The sequence below is a fragment of the Odocoileus virginianus genome, chromosome 18 (genome assembly GCF_023699985.2).
Source record: "Odocoileus virginianus isolate 20LAN1187 ecotype Illinois chromosome 18, Ovbor_1.2, whole genome shotgun sequence".
NCBI classification, from domain to species: domain Eukaryota; kingdom Metazoa; phylum Chordata; class Mammalia; order Artiodactyla; family Cervidae; genus Odocoileus; species Odocoileus virginianus.
In genome coordinates this window covers 30087930-30109016 of record NC_069691.1, presented here as the reverse complement: position 1 = coordinate 30109016, position 21087 = coordinate 30087930, and the positions used below count along the sequence as shown (strand labels likewise).

The following is a 21087-nucleotide window of genomic DNA, read 5'->3' as shown; positions in this document are numbered from 1 at the left end:
ATTAATTTTGATCTAATAAGTAGTTTTTGCCTAATATATATCAATGAATCACATTCTTAGACTAATAATGTGCGTGTGTGTGTGTGATCAGTCACGTCCAACTCTGTGACACCATGGGATGTAGCCTTCCAGGCTTCTCTGTCCATGAAATTTTTCAGGCAGGAATACTGAAGTGGGTTGCCATTTCCTTCTCCAGGGGCTCTTGCCAATCCAGGGATCAAACCCATATCTCCTGCATCATCTGCATTGTCATGTGGATTCTTTACCACTGAGGTACCTGGGAAGACCAAGTTAATAGGCTAATATACTGTATGGTAATAAGAACTTTTTATGCCTTCGTTCACTTATATACTTACCGTCAGCAAGTCCTCATTAACTGCATTGTGCTAAGTGGTAAAAACATCAGCACAGTTTTTTCTCTCATAAAAATCGTCATCTAGGAAGACTATCTAGAGTATCATTGTTAAAGATTATATACCATCATCAGAGGAAGAAAGTTGAAATGTAAAACAGCAAGTCAGGGAAGCTCAGTTATTAATTGGAAAGGATTGTTAGTTGAAAGACTATTACATTTTAAATGTATGTGAGATACCATCACTAAGATGAGTTATGTAGAAGTGTGAATATCTTGCTGATATTACTCAGTGAAGTCAATTCAAGCAATGAGGTAGAATATTCAATTTTAATAAAGAGAAAACCATGTTGTTGTCATTCTTGACTGCCACAATGCCATAGGCATTCTGTTAGGGCCTTTCCATCATCACGTCCAGCTCTCAAAAGACACTGCTAGGTGTTTTTAAAATGAGAAGACTATAACAAAGTAACTGCCCAAGTTTATGGAGCTATTAAGTATATGAGCTAGGATAAGAATTCAGTTCCATGAGCCTCCAAATTTTGTTTTTTCCACTACATCACGTTGCCTCCCAAGTAGACGAGTGCCTTCTCCATGGAAATAAGGTATCTTTAACTGCCCAGATATTTTAATATCATGTTAAAAACCTGCTTGATGTAAGTACTAGGAAGCATTTAATTCATTACAATCACGTCTCTTTTCTTCAAATATTTTTCTTTTTCTTTTTTTTTATTATTTGCCTTGATCCCATGTGAAGAAACTTTGGGAAGTGGCATTCAGGAGTGTTAACCTCATACCTAAATGTTAGGTTATAAATTTTATAATGAAAATATTTGTAAGGAGTGTGCCACATCACCAAGAGTAACTGTCCAGTTCTTATTCTGGTTTTGGAATCTTGGGCTCTGAAGGCAGAGGAAGAAAGTAGAACAAACTTCCCAACATTTGATGACAGCATAACATGGCTTAGAAGCTTTTGCCCCTTTTACTTTCCATGGACTTACTCTCTTGACCAGATTGTAGTTGCTAACAACATGGTGATACTCAACACCAGCCTCTCAGAACCTACATCTGTAAAGTACGACTTTCTTCTTGTCAGATGACCACTTTTGACCTTGTCTTCCTTTAATCCTACACTGACCACATCTGAGACTAAGGAATAGTCCATTAGTGTTTCCCCACCGAAAGGAAGAAAAATAATCACATACTTGAATGAAAAAATCAACCTCTAACATTTTAAATCTTTCTCCAAGCAACAGGAGATTTCTGGAAAAGAAATAATCCATCAGATATTTTTTCCAGAAACTCTCACTTCATTATCCCTGTAAAAGAGTTTAAATTGCTGAGTTACCTCCTTCTGTAGTGTGTCTGTTTAATTCTGTCAGTAATGTTATATAGAAATGCTCAGTGTCCAAAGCTTGGAATTTATTAAAAAGTAGTTGAAAACAATGCAAATCCTAGCCAATTACCAAAAATAGAGAAGTAAAAAAAAAAAAAAAAATTCTTGCTCTGACCTAGCTCAACCCTATAATTTAAACCATTTCTAAAAATCTCAAAAAGTTACAATTTCAGTGAGAGCTTATTCTGATGCAGTTTCCCTCAGTTTTTCTTAACTGACACATGGAATTTGCAGAATAATATTTCTTTAGGCTGTTAGACACATAGAGCATGACTCTATTTGCGTGATTTTTTACTATTTTAATTAGGAAAAAATGAAGATTCTCAATTATTTATATACATATATATTCTTCATTGGGGTTGCTTTAAAGTCACTGTCTAAGACCTATATCAATGTGCGTAAAAGATATCTGTATCTTAGGTGATGATTTTCAAACAACTTCAACAACGGAATTACATTTTAACATTCCCAGATTTTATGCATTTCCAGAAAGTTTTGTAGAAGCTTCCTGGATAATGTGGCCTATTGCTGAATAACCTTCATGAAAAAAAAATTGAAGTAAAATTATTTTAGATTTGAGAATGTGCACATTTCATGATTTTCCTTTACCTTTTCACTTTTCAAGGAAAATTCTCTTAGTTTTGGTGCTTCATTGAGACCATTTTAAAAATAGTCTATTAAGCTGATTAAGATGATTCATTGCTGCAGGTGTTGCCTTATACAGTGAACTGTTAATAACATAATCATTCACACTTGCAACATGACTCAGCATCTGGTTCAATGCTTCTTCTTCTAGAGGGCCTAACACGTGCTAGAGAATCACTCGGGAAAATAAGCAATATTACTAACGATATGCACCACAATTGTCATTGACTGTTTATTGTTTCCATCTCAACTTCACTTTCTTTAACTTCAGAGACCATTGTGCAATGTCAGTGGTGAAGCTGGTGATAAAATATTGCAAGTCCATGATCCCCCTTAAGATCACACAGTGTTATTTTGAGAATTAATTAGCAAAATCACAGAATGGTCAGGAAGACGGGGAGTGGGCATGGATTTGAAGCACACTTCAGAGAGAGACTCAAAGCAACAGTTTACAACAGGAAGCAAAGAAGATTGTGTCTAATTAGAACTTCAGGGGTAATTTCGAAAGGCATGGTGTAATTACCTGAGTGGGAAGGTAGCCAGATGGAGGGTAACACCTCTAGTAGGGAGAAAAAGTTCTATTTAGATTCGCAAACTCATTCAACAATAATTTCTAAGAGCCCATGAAGGAAAATAAGATTTCTACCTTTCAAAATGTTGTTAAGTATATTTTAAGTTTCCAAGAATCATGATTTTTACTGGAACTTTACATTATTAAACAACAAATAACCTGTTAATTCAGTATTAAATTTAGTCCCATTTTTAGGTAAAAGTACAAACTCTGAAATCTCTGTTCTAAAGGGTTCATGCATTAAAACTTAATGAATAATATCTATAGTCATCACAAGGATCATGCTTTAATCAGTGCCTGTGTTAAAAATGATTTTCAGATTCAATTCTTTTTTTCTCCTATTTGTTTCTCTTGGTCAGAATATATCTTTTTTTTTTTTCCATTTATTTTTATTAGTTGAAGGCTAATTACTTTACATCATTGCAGTGGTTTTTGTCATACATTGAAATGAATTAGCCATGGATTTACACGTATTCCCCATTCTGGTCCCCCCTCCCACCTCCCTCTCCACCCGATCCCTCTGGGTCTTCCCAGTGCACCAGGCCCGAGCACTTGTCTCATGCACCCAACCTGGGCTGGTGATCTGTTTCACCCTAGATAATATACATGTTTCAATGCTGTTCTCTTGAAACATCCCTACCCTCGCCTTCTCCCAGAGTCCACAAGTCTGTTCTATACATCTGAGTCTCTTTTTCTGTTTTGCATATAGGGTTATCGTTACCATCTTTCTAAAGTCCATATATATGTGTTAGTATACTGTAATGGTCTTTATCTTTCTGGCTTACTTAGCTCTGTATAATGGGCTCCAGTTTCATCCATCTCATTAGAACTGAAAAATATGGAACGCTTCACGAATTTGCGTGTCATCTTTGCTCAGGGGCCATGCTAATCTTCTCTGTATCGTTCCAATTTTAGTATATGTGCTGCCGAAGCGAGCACTCAGATTCAATTTTTTTTCTAAACAAACTAAAAATTTAGATTGTATGAAACTGTAGTATAAACTATCTGGCAGATTTAATTTAAAATTTACCAATATGCTAATTTCCATTAATTCATGATGAAAGTAAAATAAGTTTGTAGTGAAAATTAATATGGGATTAGTGATTAGTTTCAAGTTTGAATAGCAGTATGGTCAAGGTAATATACATGCCCCCTTTTCTGATAGACACATGTGTACCATCTTCCATGTTTGTCCTTCTAGAGAAAAAGAGCTTGTTTTGAAATTCAATAGATAATACTGACAAGCAATAAAATGTTATATCTCTTTATATATAAAGCTTTTTAAATTATTCTAGGCAACTTGTTTCATATACTAAGACTATAGACAGAAAATAATTAATATTTTAATATGCTGTATGATGTAGCTGCCTGTGACTTTTACTTTCAAGGTGGGAATGATCATCCAGCCCTCTGCTTTTACACCTGAGTTTCCTTATATGGGTTGGCCAACTGTGGCGTGAGTTTTGCTACTTTCTCTTCTCAGTGATTTAACATGACTACCAGGTCAAGGCCCTGGGGCCACAGCATTCTCTTTGGAAAAGGTAATGTTTACTAGTTTCTGCTTGTGTGATGCAACTTTACTACAGGAATTACCATTGTCTACCAATCACTGGGAAATCTCCCTCATCAGCAATGTTAAGTGTAGTTACCCTGGAGAGTGAAGAGCAAGGACCAGGAGATACTGTAGCCAGAAGTCTCATCCTACTGACCAGAAGCAGATGTTTGGGCCTTGCAACAAGGTCTAGTGTCACATTGGAAATTTAGAGACTTTAGGGCAACAAGATAGACTAGAACAGTGTGTATGAAAGGTGACCGGGAAGGCTGCTAATCAGGAAGGTTTAGAAATAGCATAAACTTTTAAAAGAGTGTCAGGATAGGCTAGATTCTGGCATGTGCTAAAAGCATTGGAAAATTAGGGGAAGAAAAGGTTGAAGAAGACTTTTAAGCCAACGAAGTTATCTTCAGAGTTGGAACAAGCTTTGTAGAATAAAGCTATTTTATTATTAATCATAGGGATACAGTATGATCACTTTTCTTAGAGATATGGAAATTGAGGCCCAGGAAGCAAAGATATCACCCACAACATGAGGTGATTTGTGGAAGAATCCAGGCCATACCCCAGTTCTTCTTTTCTGTTTTCTATTGTATTGTAGTTGATGTACAATATATTATGTGTTACAAATGTGCAATATAGTGATCCATGATTTTTTAAGGTTGCTCTCCATTTATAGTTATACAGTGCTGGCTGTGTTCCCTGTGTTGTACCCTTGTAATATCTTTTGTGCATAATAGTATGTACCTCTTAACTCCTACCCCTTTATTGTCCCTTTCCACTTCACTCCCAACACTGATAACCACAGTTTGTCCTTCATATCTATGAGTCTGCTTCTTTTTTGTTATATTCACTAGTGTGCTGTATGGGAAAACATAGGCAGAACACTGACATAAGTTATAGCAATATTTTTTGGATCTGTCTCCTAAAGCAAAGGAAACAAAAGCAAACAAATGATACCTAATTAAACTTAAAAGCTTTTGCAAAGCAAAGGAAACCATGGACAACACAAAAAGACAGCCCACTAAATGGGAGAAGATATTTCAGATAATATGCCTGATAATGGGTTAATATCCAAAATATACAAACAACGCATACAAGTCAACATCAAAAAGCAAACAACCTTATTTTAAAAATGGGTATAAGACATCAGCAGATGAATGGACAAAGAAGATGTGGTATGTGTATATGTATGCATATATATATATATACACATACATACATATATTTAAATACATATACACAATGGAATACTCAGTTCAGTTCAGGTCAGTAGCTCAGTCGTGTCTGACTCTTTGTGACCCATGAACTGCAGCACGCCAGGCCTCTCTGTCCATCGCCAACTCCCGGAGTCTACGCAAACCCATGTCCATCGAGTCAGTGATGCCATCCAATCATCTCATCCTCTGTTGTCCCCTTCTCCTCCTGCCCTCAATCTTTCCCAGGACCAGGGTCTTTTCAAGTGAGTCAGCTCTTCGCATCAGGTGGCCATAAGTACTGGAGTTTCAGCTTCAACATTAGTCCTTCCAGTGAACACCCAGGACTGATCTCCTTTCAAGAGTCTTCTCCAACACCACAATTCAAAAGCATCAATTCTTTGGCGCTCAAGCTTTCTTTATAGTCCAGCTCTCATATCCATATATGACCACTGGAAAAACCATAGCCTTGACTAGATGGACCTTTGTTGGCAAAGTAATGTCTCTGCTTTTTAATATGCTGTCTAGGTTGGTCATAACTTTCCTTCCAAGGAGTAAGCGTCTTTTAATTTCATGGCTGCAATCACCATCTGCGGTGATTTTGGAGCCCAGAAAAATAAAGTCAGCCCCTGTTTCCACTGTTTCCCCATCTATTTGCCATAAAGTGATGGGACCGGATGCCATGATCTTAGTTTTCTGGGAATGCTATTCATCCATAAAAACAATGAAATTTTGCCATTTGCAACAACATGGATAGAATTGGAGGGTATCACACTAAGTAAAATATGTCAAAGACAAATCTATGTATAATTTATATGTAGAATATAAAAAAAATCAACAGACTAGTGACAATATTCCCAGTTCTTCTGAATGTGAGTCCTGTGTGTGATGAAATAATGAACATCTCACAGTTGACCTCAACATATAAGGGGCTGTTTTTAGGGCTGGAAATCAACTAAACACGTATTGGATAAGGGAACAGCATGTTTAAAAATAGCTATTTCAACAGACTTACTATTCTCTTCCATACTCAGCTTAATATCAGATAAATAGTCCTTGACTCTACCACTCCTATTGGACTTTGGCTAGACAACCTCAGGGACACTGTAATCACTTATGGGTTGCATTTAAAACAAAGAGAGGCTACAAACCTCTTTCAAAAGAGAGACCAGAATTAAGATTTGAAACTATGTCATCTGTATAAGTTTTAAAGCATTAGTTAACTGTTAAGGCACTTGCAGTATGGAATATCAGTAGATAAATAATTCTCTCCTTCAGGGGAAGAATCAATGTAAGCCTGATGATGAATGAAACTGGCAGCCTGCCCTGGGATATGCCACACAGTGGAGAATGATGGGGACCATGGTGCACTAGACAACTTGGGCCTGTTCTAAGGATGGCAAGCACCACTCACCTCTAGATAAGCATTGCCATGTAGGAATTCTGGCCCAGTGGTACCAGGACTTTTGATATTTTTCAAGCGAAACTGAAACTTGAATATTTATGCAAAATCATACAATTCTTATGTATTCGCTCAGTTAATGAAGCACATTCATTGCAAATAGCAACAGCAAAAATCACTGTGTGAAATGAATAAAATGTCTCCAAACTTGATCAAGCCCACAAACCAACAATTTTTAACCTTTTTTTCTTTATATATATTTATATATATTTATACATAATTCATATATATGTATATATATTTATATATATACATATATATTTATGTATATTTTATTGAAGTACAGTTGATTTACAATGTTTCAGGTGCACAACAAAGTGATTCAGTTATACATATACATATGTTATTTTTGAGATTATTGCACATTATAGGTTATTACAAGGTATTGACTATAGCTCCCTGTGATATACGATGAATCTTTGTTGCTTGTTGCATATGTACTTTTTTAAAATTAGAGATCTAGCATTCTATTCAAACTAAGTCAAACAAGTGGAATCAAAATGTCACAAATATTTTACTTACATAAAAATATGTAAGTTTTCTAAAATACATATATTATAAACACTGTTTATATATATATGTGTACAAAAAATTTTCTACCTCTCTTGGTAAATACTTCAGAAAGAACATCAAAAAAGAGATGGAGAAATTAGAAAAACATAAACTAAATGAAATGGGAGCACTGAATATGATAATTTGCTACCTTTAAAGTAAAGGACTGAGGGATATTTATTCTGAACAAGAGAAAATTCTAATGAAAACCTCTATTTTTAAAAGGAGACATTAGATGAGTCAGTTATTCTTTCTAGGGTGCAGAGTGAAGATTAACATTTAAGGAAGTTATCTAAGCCAGAAACTTCTAAAGATGTCTGAAGATGGTAAAATTACCAAGAACACTGAAAGCATTATTTATACTGACCAGATCCCCACACTTACCACCAAGCACACTGGCCACCATAGATCTATGCTAGAACTGGCTTCTTGTCCGGCCTCCTGATGTCAGCTATAACATTAGTAAGTAATAACACCCTTGAATCAGGCAGATGTAAAAGTGGCGAATAGAAAACATATTGGTATTCATATTTATGTTCAGCATGAGATCAATTTACAGATTAGATGCTAAGCAGGAAATGAGTCTTCTCATTAAATGGTATATAAGTGCTCTTCCTTTCAGCATTTCCTGTGACTAAAATCTCTGCTCTCACGGGAGAAAATATGTAGTCCAGGAAGAAGGCAGAACTAGAAAATGAATTTAAGAAAAGGTATAGCTGTACATTCACACAGATGTGTTTATTAGCAAATTCAACAGACACACAGCTTTTGTCAAAACATGGTGAAAGTAGTGCCATTCATTTATTCATTAATTCTTTAAATATTTATTTAGCTGCTACTATGTGACAGACACTCTGTGCATGTTAGAGCTACTATAGTGGATAAAGCAGATATAGTTCCTGCCCTCATGGAGTTTTCATTCCTGCTGAGAGGGAGGAGAGAACCACACACAATTAGAAAAATAAATAATGTTAAGTCAAGTAATAATAATTGTTAGGGAAAAATAAAGTAAAGGAAGAATAAAGCAAGAATTATGCACTTACAGTGGTGATATCTAAACAACATAAGAGAGTCAATGAATGAATAAATGGAGAGTTTCTGGAAAGAGAAAACAGTGATAGAAAGGTAAATTCTAGGAACAGCAAGGAGATTGGGGTAGTGAACAAAGGAGAGAGTACTAACTCTTGAAAACTGATAGTTGATAAGACTGTATTTTTAACAAACATATTTTAAAAACTCAAAAGTTAATAATAAAATTCTCAAAGCTGTACTTGAAACCCCAGATTAAAGCAGTTATGGAGGAAAAATTTTCAGGAAGCAAAGCTAAGAAATGCCAGAATTAGAACTAGTTCTTCATTATTACTTGCAGATTATTAATGGTTTCTTCATCTAACAAGATTGTAAATTGATATCTTATATATATACATATATGATAAAAATGTATAGAATTTTAATACAGAGTATAACAATTCTTGACCAATTCTTATCTTCACAAAATCAGGTAAAGAATTCCTTTAGATACTTTTGTTTGGAGATACCTAAACTACCACCAGAGGAGCCTGGCCGGCTACAGCCCATGGAATTGCAACGGAGTCAGACACAGCTTCGGGGAGGGCACTGGCACCCCACTCCAGCACTCTTGCCTGCAAAATCCCATGGACAGAGGAGCCTGGTGGGCTGCAGTCCATAGGATCGCGAAGAGTCGGACACGACCGAGCAACCTCACTTTCACTTTTCACTTTCCTTCATTGGAGAAGGAAACAGCAACCCACTCCAGTGTTCTTGCCTGGAGAATCCCAGTGATGATGGAACCTGGTGGGTTGCCGTCTATGGGGTCGCACAGAGTCAGACATGACTGATGTGACTTAGCATCAGCAGCAGCAGCAAACTACCACAGCCATTGTTCTATTGCCTACTTTCATATGCAGTTGGAGTGTAGATTGATATAAATATTCTTGCAAGCTATTAGACCTTAGTGTATAAAGAGCCTTGAAAAAAATCATGCCATTAGACACAATAATTCCACTTCTAGGAATCCATCCTAAGGAAATAAACAACTACAGACAAAGATTTATAAGTAGGCTATTCACAATGGCTCTATTTATAATAGTAAAAAATTAGAAACAGCCTAAATGTCCAACAACAGAAATTACCATGCACCCTTATGATGATATATCCTTCACCCATTGTAAACTCTGATGTTAAAGATTTTTAATAAGAAGGGAGAATTCTAATGAGTGAAAATAAAGTGAGAAAGCAGTTGAAAAGTTATATATACAAGATATACAAAAGATGTATGTGTTCATACATGCCGTGGAGAAAAGACTGAAGGAATTTGCATCAAAGAGCTTAGAAGTGAAGTGATGGATAATTTTTATTTCCTTTGTCTTACTTGTTTTTCAAATTTCCCACAGTGAGAATCTATCATTTCTATATATGGAAAAAAATGTTTTAAAAATTATGTGGAGATATGGCTGTCCTTGGATAGCTCCCCTTTGATGGGGGGGAAACTGACTACTTCTTTTAAGTCTTCAAGTTTTCTATAGGAGAAATCCTGGCACATTTGTCTTGCTGATGGCTGGGTCTAGAAGTTGTACTTGTCTTGAGGCTATGAATTTAGATTTTAAAAAATGTTTATATTCAAGCCAAAGTTTTCCAGAGTTTGTCCCATTGAGTTTCTAGGAGATGCTCTTTGAAACAAATATTTCCTTGGGAAAATAAATTTGGGAAATGCTATGTAGTTTGTTATCTTCTTGAAAGCCACAATGCACATTAAGATGTTAGAGTTTCCAAGATGAACTATAATATACATAATATAATATACAACTGACTAAACTTGTTTATTCAACATCTACCAAACTTAATGAGAAAAAGATTTTTTGTTTGCTTTCCCTCACATACTTTTTAAAAACATTTTTCAGAACTAGAGTTCCATGGAAAACTGTCTATGAAGTGCAGAATATCATAATTTTGAGACAGACAAATGGGTAAAGTACTATTTTAGAAAATGAGCACTTGGGGGAAATGTTTGCAGAATTATTAAGATGAAAGCCTGTCAGGTAGACAGTAAAACAATACAAATATGACTTAATTCAGTGATTCCATTGTGCTTCTGTTAATATTAGAAACCCAGTTCTCATGGGGATCAAACCATGTTGCTTGTTTTCTCATAGGCCTGACATACACTGAAAATGATTCCATTTAGTTCAGTAAATTTGACTGCACTTAGAGAAAGGAAACACAATTTAGTTATAGACCTCCTTTATGTACCTAAATATAGTGAATAGGCAGCATAGCAATAATTTAGCAGTTGTTGACTGAATGAGTAAATTTTAAAATATGTTATTCTTATCTATCACCTTGAATACAAGAAGAAGAACACAAACCTTGTTTAATTTTTGTTATACTTTTGGGCTTCTCTGCTGGCTCAGACAGTAAAGAATCTACCTGTGATGCAGGAGACCCAGGTTCAATCTCTGGGTTGAATGGATTCCCGGCAGAAGGGAATCGCTACCCACTCCAGTATTCTTGCCTGGAGAATCCCATGGACAGAGGAGTTTGGTGGGCTACAGTCCACAGGGTCACACAGAGTTGTACAAGACTGAGTGAGTAACACTTTCACTTTCATTGTTATTCATACCTTGAATACACCAAGAAAACAAAACTTCTTTCATTTTTATTATGATTTTATCACTGGAAAAGAACTTACAGTGGTTTTCTACTACAAGTCTTTTTGCTTTCTCTAAGAAGAGTGCTATTAATGTCATTTTCATGGGAAAACCAAGGAGATTAAATGATGGGATCAAGGTCATACATCTGTGCTTAGTCTTCATCGAAGATTTCCTGGCTCTTTTCTTCTGAAAAGGAAGAAATAGAGGTGACTATGTGAGGTGAAATGACTGGAAGGATAGCCAACCACCAGCCCCTGGAAAACATCTCATTTTCAGTCACCCTGACAGTTACCAATCAGCTACTGAAGATGTAGAGTTCAAACCCAATTCTCCAACATTCACTTCTGCTCTGTATCCTTGGAATTGATATTTCAAAGTGTTCAGGTTTTTAAGTCAATGTTTATCCTGTCCTAAATAAAGCAAAAAACAACCAAACAAAAAAGTGAAATCTGAGGGTGAAGTTACGCACAGCCAGGATCTCCCCTCCCCATTTAGAAGTGACAATTCTCCCACCTTCTTGGGTCAGTCACACTGGAGCAGGAAACACAGCTCTCAGAGCTCCCCAGACCCTCCTTTTTTGGCAACTTACAGCTTCTCACTAGAAACCTCTCTCCTTCTTTATTCACCAGGATACCTCAATGATTTCTTGAATAGTATTTATCTAAAACTAATAGCCTGCCAATTATTGCTCCAGCAAAAATGGGTTTTGTCAGGATTGACAAAGAATTGCAATTCAGGGTCTGTAACCATGGCCAGCCTTGGGCAAATTTCCCCAACAGCAAGGAGAGGAGAACACTTTTAAAGAGGGAAAAAGGAAGTTGAGAGGGCTCTCTCCTAAACAAAGAGTCCATTGGAGGAATTGAGAGTTAGAATAATTGTGGCGTTTCATTGGCTGAGTTGTAATAGTTTCTCATTGGCTGAGTACTTAAAGAAGAAGAGAAAGCCTTTTTTTTTTTTTTCCCCTTTTGGGCTCAACTACCTAATAAGGCATTACAGCTCCCCCTTCTGGCCTCCCAACTCTATTTTAATTGAGGTTTGTTTATTTTTACGACAGGTATAGAATCCAGCAAAAACAGGAAGAGCTGTTGTCATCAGTCTGCTTCTCCCTTCAAACCTTGTAAAATTTCCTAAGGTAAAAACTATAAAAGGCCAAATACTACTTAAAATTGGGGAGAGGAAAAACATGGAATATGCAGAACAAAATAAAAATAATAATAACAATAACAATAATCATAATGTTGTTGAGTTGCTCAGTCGTGTCCAACTCTTTGCAACCCCAAGGACTGCAGCATGCCAGGCATCCCTGTCCTTCACTGTCTCCTGGAGTTTGCTCAAACTCATATCCATTGAGTCAATTATGCCATCCAACCATCTCATCCTGTGTTGTCCTCTTCTCCTCCTCCTCTCAATCTTTCTCAGCATCAGGGTCTTTTCCAATGAGTCAGCTCTTTGCATCAGGTGGCCAAAGTACTGGAACTTCAGCTTCAGCATCAGCCCTTCCAATAAATATTCAGGGTTGATTTCCTTTAGGATGGACTGGTTTGACCTTCTTGCTGTCCAAGGGACTCTCAAGAGTCTTTTCTAGCACCATGGTCATTATAGCTATACTCAGTAGAGTGCTTGTTTTCATTTATCCAGAGAAACATTTGTTCACTATTTTATGTAACCCTACCTTATGAGTTAGATCTTCTAGATGACAAAATGAAGCTTAAAGGAGTAATAAATACCTAGCCCTACCTAAGTCACACAACTAATGCAATGCCAGTGCCAGAGATTAAAGACCACTTACCTCTCCCTCCTAAGACCACACACTTAGTATCTGCGTTACTCACTCCCAGAACTTCAGAATGGGACCCTCTCCTCAAAAGATCAGGTAATGGTATGTTCTATATCAATGAAATTGGTTTGTTCTTAAATTAATGTCATCAATAGAGCCAGATATTAGAGGTCTAGTACATGTGTAGGCCTGCTGATTTTTCTCCTCTGGCCAAGACTGGGTCTCTAATCTTGTCAGCTGGCCACCATTTAAAGTGTGCTGGTAAGAGATTAGATAGCAAAGCAATGTAGATGGCTTTGTGAAATCCATCAAAACTACATAGAAAAAGCTATGTAAGGTGAAAGTATTGCTACTGTTGGTTAATGCCATCATCTTTACCTGAGAAGGGCAGGGTTATATAAAACCTTGAAGTTTAATCTATCACTGAGGAACTCAATGCTCCAGGCACAAGGCTCTGTTTGTTTATGACATGGCCTTAGTGGAACAGTTTGTTTCTTGTGGTTATCTGTCCAGTTTTGGAAAACTCCAGTTATTGCATTTTCCCAAATATGGTTACAGGCACCAAGCACGCTTTAAGGAGATTCTTATTTGCCCGCAGAAGGAAATGGGATAATTTCTTTAAAATTTTCACTAACAGACACATAAGAAACCGGCTTTTATCACCCCTTTTGTTCCATGAATATTAAATCAGTGTTGAGAAAAGAGATATAGTAGTTTTAGCATAACATTAAAGAGTTTAAAAAGTCCATATGAAGAATTTTAGAGTCATACAGGGCAAAAAATAGAAATTTCCTCTTTTTACTTAAATGGAGATAAAATGTGAATTGGTAATTGCCTGAAAATTATACTTGTTTTCAAAATGAAAAAAAAAGGCTTACCTTACCTGATACTACATGGAATGTCATTGACACTGAGCATAAAGTATATAATGTGTGTACTCAGTTGCTCAGTCACGTCCAACTCTTTGCTACCCAATGCACTGTAGCCTGCCAGCCTCGTCTGTCCATGGAATTTTCCAGGCAAGAACACTGCAGTGGGTTGCCATTTCCTACTCCAGAAAGTACATAATATTTCTTCTTAAACTTTTTAAAACTGTATATTTGGTTGTATGAATCTCCATAAACACAATGGAATCAAAGTAGTCTGACATCATAAACACTTTGTGGCATTTAACTTGAAAATACTTTAGCTTAAAATACTAGTTTGCAAAGTACTTAGTTGAAATAATGGTACACCTTGAAGAAAATCATGGAAATAGTTTCAGAACCAGCCTCTTTCCTTCTCAAAATTAGTGAGTGATATTGATTTCTACTCAGTCATTGGCCACGCACAGCCTCTAATGACGTCTTTGCAGCTGCTATTATCCAGTGGTCCAACAAGTCATGGCTTTCGAATACTTTACCCAAATTGCTGCTCCATTTGAGCATCTCTTTTTTAATTAAAAGGTTTCAGTGAAATGAAGAATGGATTTTTGTGTGTACGTGCAGTGTTGAAAATAAAAAGGAAAGGATTAAACACAGAAAACCCCAAACACAATTCATCAGACAACAGATTTTTTGCCAAGTACATGAGAACACAGCGCTTTTCTTTGCTAAATCTAAGACAAAGTTGGTCAGAGGCTATTGTTTCAGACATCATACTTCTCATCCCCACCTTAACTTTTTTTTTTCCTTTGAAACAACATTCTTCCATATCCACTTTTGGGATAAGGGGTAGGGTAAAGAATTTAATGTTATTTTTAACTGAACTGTCTTGTTAACCTTAGGGGACATCCCTGGAGCTGAAACTCATTCGAGTAATAATAGCTCAGCAACTCATTCCCTGCAGACGGGCTCTGCAGAGTCAGTCTGGAAAAGCTCTTTAAAAACACATTCTGCCTGGCCCTTTTCTTTTGGTTTCTGTGGAATTTTTCTTAGCAACAATTTTTAGCTGAGGGGGTTATGGACTATTGTAAATGAAGGAGAACTGGGAGGAGAGGGTGGTGGGGAAGGCTCCTTGCTGCACTCATAAAACAAAGCCTGCTTGTGTAAGCCATGTCCCCTGGCTTGATGCAAAGGGGAATACAGTTCTGGAGTCGACAGGGACTGAGATCTTAAAATACAATGAAAAGTAATGCCCCTTTGTGGAGGATACTCACCTTGCCAGAAGTGAGTCAGAAAGAGAAAAATAAATACCTTATTCTAATGCATATATAGTCATTTACTTTTAAATTTTGTGTACTGAGCCACCTTCCAAATGACACCGTTCTCACAGAGCGTAGGGCAACCTGTGACTACCAGTCTCCCAGGGTTCTAGTAAGTTGCCTGGACAGTATTTCAAACATATGCTGGTTCGGAGCCTGAGCACATCAAGCCCAGAATCTGATGCCACTTTTGTCTTTAGGAGGGAGATAGATTTGTTCGTGCCTCTTGAAAGCGCACAAGCTTAAAAGTAGAAAACACAAAAGCCAACTTCTCAGCCCTGTGTGTGCAAACAGCAGAGAGAGTGTAATCTAGACTGGATCCAAAAAGACTTGTCAAATGAAAGAGAAATGCACAAACATGTCTGTGCTTTGTCCTCTGAATTTTAAAAGCATCTAATGTTACAGAGCTCATGTGAACCTTATTTAAAGCACAGCCGTCCACAAAGGAGTCCCTTTATGGTTTTAGTGGCTGTCCTCTTTCCTCGCTGTTCACGACTATGATTATTTTATAAGCCCTTTTGTAGCTTGGTTTATTTGACTTAACCTTTTAAATGTAGCTTTGTTTCTGACAGTACAGGAAGTATAATGCCGAAGGAAAACTCTGCGTGAGGGATTGATGCAGGAGGCAGACACGTGATTTGAAATAAGAAGTCTTGGGAAGACAGTCAACTTACTTGGTAGTTTCTCAGTTTTTCCAATGTAGCTGTATCTATAAAGCCAAATGCCAAGTTTTGATTCCTAGGTTTTATGAGGTTGCAGAGGTACAAAACTAATCCTTGGCTAGGTGTTCTTTTTTTTTTTTTTTAATGATGAAAACTGCATGCATGAAAAACAAGGTGCAGCATCCGTTTTCGATTTAAAAAAATAAAAATTTAAAACCTCTCCCCCTGGGCATGGTACTGAGCCAGGTGAGGGAATGGAATGGAAAGGGTGTGGTCAGTGAGGAAAGTAATAAGATGAAATACTCTTCTGCTTCAAGTAACTTTATATTTCAGAGTGCCCCCCAACCCCTGCCACCCTTCCAAAAAAGGAAGTTACACTGTGCTATCATTTTATTTCAAATGTTTTATTTTCTTTAAAAATTCATTTACTTTGAAATTTTACTAACTCCTGAGGACACTAGATTTGATCTCTATTTTCTCCATGGATCTCTGATTTCTGTCTGATCCCACAGGGATAAATATTTGCCATGCAGCCATTCCCAGGGGTGGCAGGCCAATGTACTAAACACAGAATCACTTCACTTCACTGAGAGATGAAGTCAGGCTCCAGGGGATAAACAGCCATCCATAAATAACCTCTCAGAAATAGCCTAAGGAACATGTCCTGCAAAGAAGTCCTGGCTCAGTACATTCTATTTTGTTTATTTTGCATAAAACTTTTCTTTGTCTAGATCTGCACCAGCATAAAAGCACTTTCAGAAAAACGTGCAGTTAGAGCAAAAGAAAACCAAATGAAAAAGGAAAAAAAAAAAAATCCCACCTGAATGGAAATTGACTATCCCCTTTGAAACGCCAGGAGAAAACCAGCTTACCTGACATTCTAACGACTAAAGAGGAGTGAGAAAACAAAAAGGACATAGACAGAATATTATGACAAGTCCTGATATTCATAGCCTCTGCCTGATGTCTAGGTGCTGTTTTTTTTTACTCACTAAATCATGTCCGACTCCATGACCCCATGAACTGCAGCACACCAGGCGTCCCTGTCCTCCACTATCTCCTGGAGTTTACTCAAATTCATGTCCATTGAGTCGGTGATCCACTCCAACCATCTCATCCTCTATCCTCTTCTCCTCCTGCCTTCAATTGTTCACAGCATCAGGGACTTGGCTCTTCACATTAGGTGGCCAAATTATTGGAGCTTCAGCTCCAGCATCAGTCCTTCCAATGAGTATTCAGGGTTGGTTTCCTTTAGGATTGACTGGTTTGATCTTCTTGCTGTCCAAGGAACTCTCAAGAGTCTTCTCCAGCACCACAGTTCAAAAGCATAAATTCTTTGGCACTCAGCCTTCTTTATGGTCCAGCTCTCACATACCTGTGTGACCACTGGAAAAACTATAGCTTTGACTATATGTATCTTTGTTGGCAAAGTGATGTCTCTGCTTTTTAATACTGCTGCCTACGTTTGTCATAGCTTTTCTTCCAAGGAGCAAGCATCGTTTAATTTCAGGGCCACAGTCACCATCTGCAGTGATTTTGGAGCCCCAAAAAATAAAGTCTGTCACTGTTTCCACTTTTCCCCATCTATTTGCCATGAAGAGATGGGACCAGATGCCATGATCTTAGTTTTTTTGAATATTGAGTTTTAAGCCAGTTTTCTCACTCTCCTCTTTCACCTTCATCAAGAGGCTCTTTAGTTCCTCTTCACCTTCTGCCATAGGGTGGTGTCATCTGCATATCTGAAATTATTGATATTTCTCCTGGCAATCTTGATTCCAGCTTGTGAGTCATCCAGCCAATCATTTTTCATGATGTACTCTGCATATAAGTTAAATAAGCAGGGTGACAATATATATCCTTGATATACTCCTTTTTCAATTTTAAACCATTCTGTTGTTCCATGTCTGGTTCTAAATGTTACTTCTTGGTACTGTAGGCTACAGATAAAACCACTTTCAGTATCTGACTCCTAGAGACACATGTAACTGATGTCAGTAATGACATGTGTTCCAAGGTCAACATTTGACCGAAACAAAACTGACCATCACTACTGTGAGATAGTTTGAGATTCTTTTCGATAATCTGTAGGAAATTTACTAATTTAAATTATTCTTTGGAGGCTTCAATCTGCATTTTAGTGATATAAATAAAAACAAAGGGCAGCGGTGGTGTGAAAGTGTCAGATGACTCTATACTATGTATTGTATCCAGTTAGAGCACTGACATTTAGCTCCATTTCACTTTTAGCACCTAAAGAAGTAAACCAATTTGTATATTTGGCTGACTTATGTATATATACTTAGCCAAGTGCCGAAGATTTATAAAAAGAGCATGAACTCTAAAGACCCCCCAAGGGGTCAATTAATAAATGAAATTTTTATGTTAACAATTACTATCTAGCTTTTCAGTAGGCAAGTACTTAGAGTCTCATGGATTTTAGTAATTTTCCTTCTCATTTGTTTAGTTTCTGTCTCTTTCATTTTTATTATCACCTTGCTAGGTCAAATTCTTACCATTTCAGAAATGTATCATTAACATAGCTTCGGAACTGGCTTGACTGCCTTCAAGCTTTCCCTGGAACTTCTGAATTAATTATCTTAAAACCAAGCTTTATATCATGATTTCACTCTGCTCAAAATTTGTTTTGGCACCACACTTACTAAAGGAGAAAATTCAAATTCTAACTTTCTTCTGCCATTCTAATTTCATGTCTACTTCCTCCTCTAACCAAACTTGATATGAGCTATCCTTTGAATCGTTCATGTTTATTGCTTTTGCTTTTATTTACACTATGTCCTTGCTCAGAATGTCCTTTCTTCAATTTGATGTCTCAAGTTCTAATTTAAGGTCAACCTTCTTCCACAACAATCTCTATTTTTTCTGATGTGCTGTGAAATAATAACCACCCACTTTGGATTATTGATTTATTTTGCTTATGGACCTCATAACCCTAGCTTGACTGTAAATTTATGGAGAACAAGAACTTGATCTTGCAAAATCTTTTTATTCCCCAAGTAGTGTTTGTCCACAATTAGCATGAAGAAACAATTCCTTCTTTATGAATGTTTGAACTGCTTTATTAGTATAGGGTTATCAGGAAGAATGCTCTTTCGTTGAGATAATTTCAGTTTCCTAAAGAACAAAGTCATTCAATAACTCATGGTGGGGATGGGCTCTCCAACCTGAACTAGACATGAAGGGCAAAATCTATGCACATGGCAGAAAAAAAGCATGGTCATTTTCTCTTGTTTTCCACTCTCAACAGTCTATTTATCTGATAAGGGATTCTTACTTAGAGTATCTGTCACATGAAAAACCCAACAGGGAAAGAGCGACAGCTGGCTTCAATGAATTAGCCGTAGTATATAACAGAGACTGTCTAGATCCTACTGTTAGCTTCCTGTTGCTATCCTCAAGCCTTTAGTAAAGTTATGCAGAATGTTACAACCATGTGTTAGATAAACTATGGGAAAATAAAGAAATGGTCATCTATTCCGTGTTAAAAGGTGAGTTTTTTCCCATTTGTCATCAGTGTGATGATAGCGAGTGGATAGAGAAACGTATCAATCCAAGAAATATGGTGTCCAGAGTTCCTCCTCACTGGAAGGCATCAAAATTAAGTCTTGGGGTTTACATTACTTTTAGTTTATTAATAAGAGTAGCATTTTCTCTTTAAATTCTTATTAAAAGATATATAATATTGAGGATGAATTAACACATTATTATTATTATTCACATACTGATTTAAGTGTATTTGTTTTAAAATCGATGACCTATAAAACAGATATATAAAGAGATATTTTCATTTTCTGCAATAATATCTGTTCATAAGCTCCTATTTCTGCCTACTTATGGAAGGAGTTTAAAATTTCCTAATGAAGTAATTAGTCACTTTTGGTTTAAGTTTTGATTAAGAGTTTTCCAATTTAAATCAGACTTCTTAGGTGAATACTCAGTTCACCTTTTCTGCCTATCTTTTCCTTTCTCTTCATGCAGTATCTGGGCACAGAAGATATCCCCTTAATGTCTTAGAATTGAGGGACACGGTACACCACTAGTCTGTGATTCTCTACCTCACATCATATTAAAAAATTAACTTTAAAAAAACAGTCCCAAAATGTAAGTGCCGAAACTAAAAAGAAAATCTACCAGTAATATAGGAGAAAATCTTTGTGCTTTGTCATCAGGCAGAGATTTCTTAGAAAAGACAAGTGCAGAAACTATTAAATAAAAATATTGATATATTAAATTTTATCGAAGATACAAAACTCTACCAAAGACTCTGTTGGGAACATAAAGAGACAAGTCATAGACTGGAAGATAATGTGTGTAAAACACTTATGAAAACCTGTGTCCTGAATATGTAAAGAATTATTACAACTAAATAGTAAGAAAAAAATAAAGAATGAGATGATTTACCAAAGAAGTGATACAAATGTCAAATAAGCATATAAAAAGATGCCAAACATCATTACTCATTAGGAAAATCAAGCTTAAAATCACAATGAGATACCACTTTTAATAATGGCTAAAATCAGTGACAGGCGATGTCAGTGTTGTGAGGATGTTGGGAGTATACAATAGTACAGCAGCTCTGGAAACAGTTTGTAGTTTCTTAAAAAGCAGGCAGTTTGTCGAAGTGAGGGAGAGGCTTCCAGTGTCTCCCCCCATCTCCATTCTCCAATGCTCCCATAGTGATAGTTGGAAGTGTAAATAGCCTTGGTCAGAAGACCAAGACCAATATTCTGCAATCTCCCTTACTAGGTACCCATGGGGCTGACTTCTTGTCAATGAAATGTAAGCAGGATTTGGGTGGGGATCCCAAGGAAGCTGTTTAAAACATAGTGTTCAACAGAAATATTAATAGAAAGAAGGCCACAAATGAGAGCCACATATATAATTTACATTTTTCTAGTAGCTACATTAAAAATAAGATGACATTAATAGTATACTTCCACCCAGTAGAGCCAAAATATTACCATTTCAACACAAAATCAACAAAACAAATTATCAATGAGATAATTTACATGCTTTTTTTTTGTAGGAAGTCTTCCAAGTTCTAGTGCATA

General features: G+C 36.6%; 1 long non-coding RNA gene and 1 other non-coding gene across 2 annotated transcripts; both read right to left on the bottom strand.

Moving 5' to 3' along the window:
* Positions 1–3796: 3796 nt before the first annotated feature.
* Positions 3797–3903, bottom strand: LOC139039555 (U6 spliceosomal RNA). The gene has a single exon (XR_011492896.1). It is a non-coding gene; the product is annotated as a U6 spliceosomal RNA (small nuclear RNA).
* A 7241-nt stretch (positions 3904–11144) lies between these two features.
* Positions 11145–12263, bottom strand: LOC139039426 (uncharacterized). The gene is made up of 3 exons (XR_011492691.1): positions 11911–12263; positions 11690–11807; positions 11145–11583 (listed from the first exon to the last, which is right to left on the bottom strand). It is a non-coding gene; the product is annotated as an uncharacterized lncRNA (long non-coding RNA).
* Positions 12264–21087: the final 8824 nt, after the last annotated feature.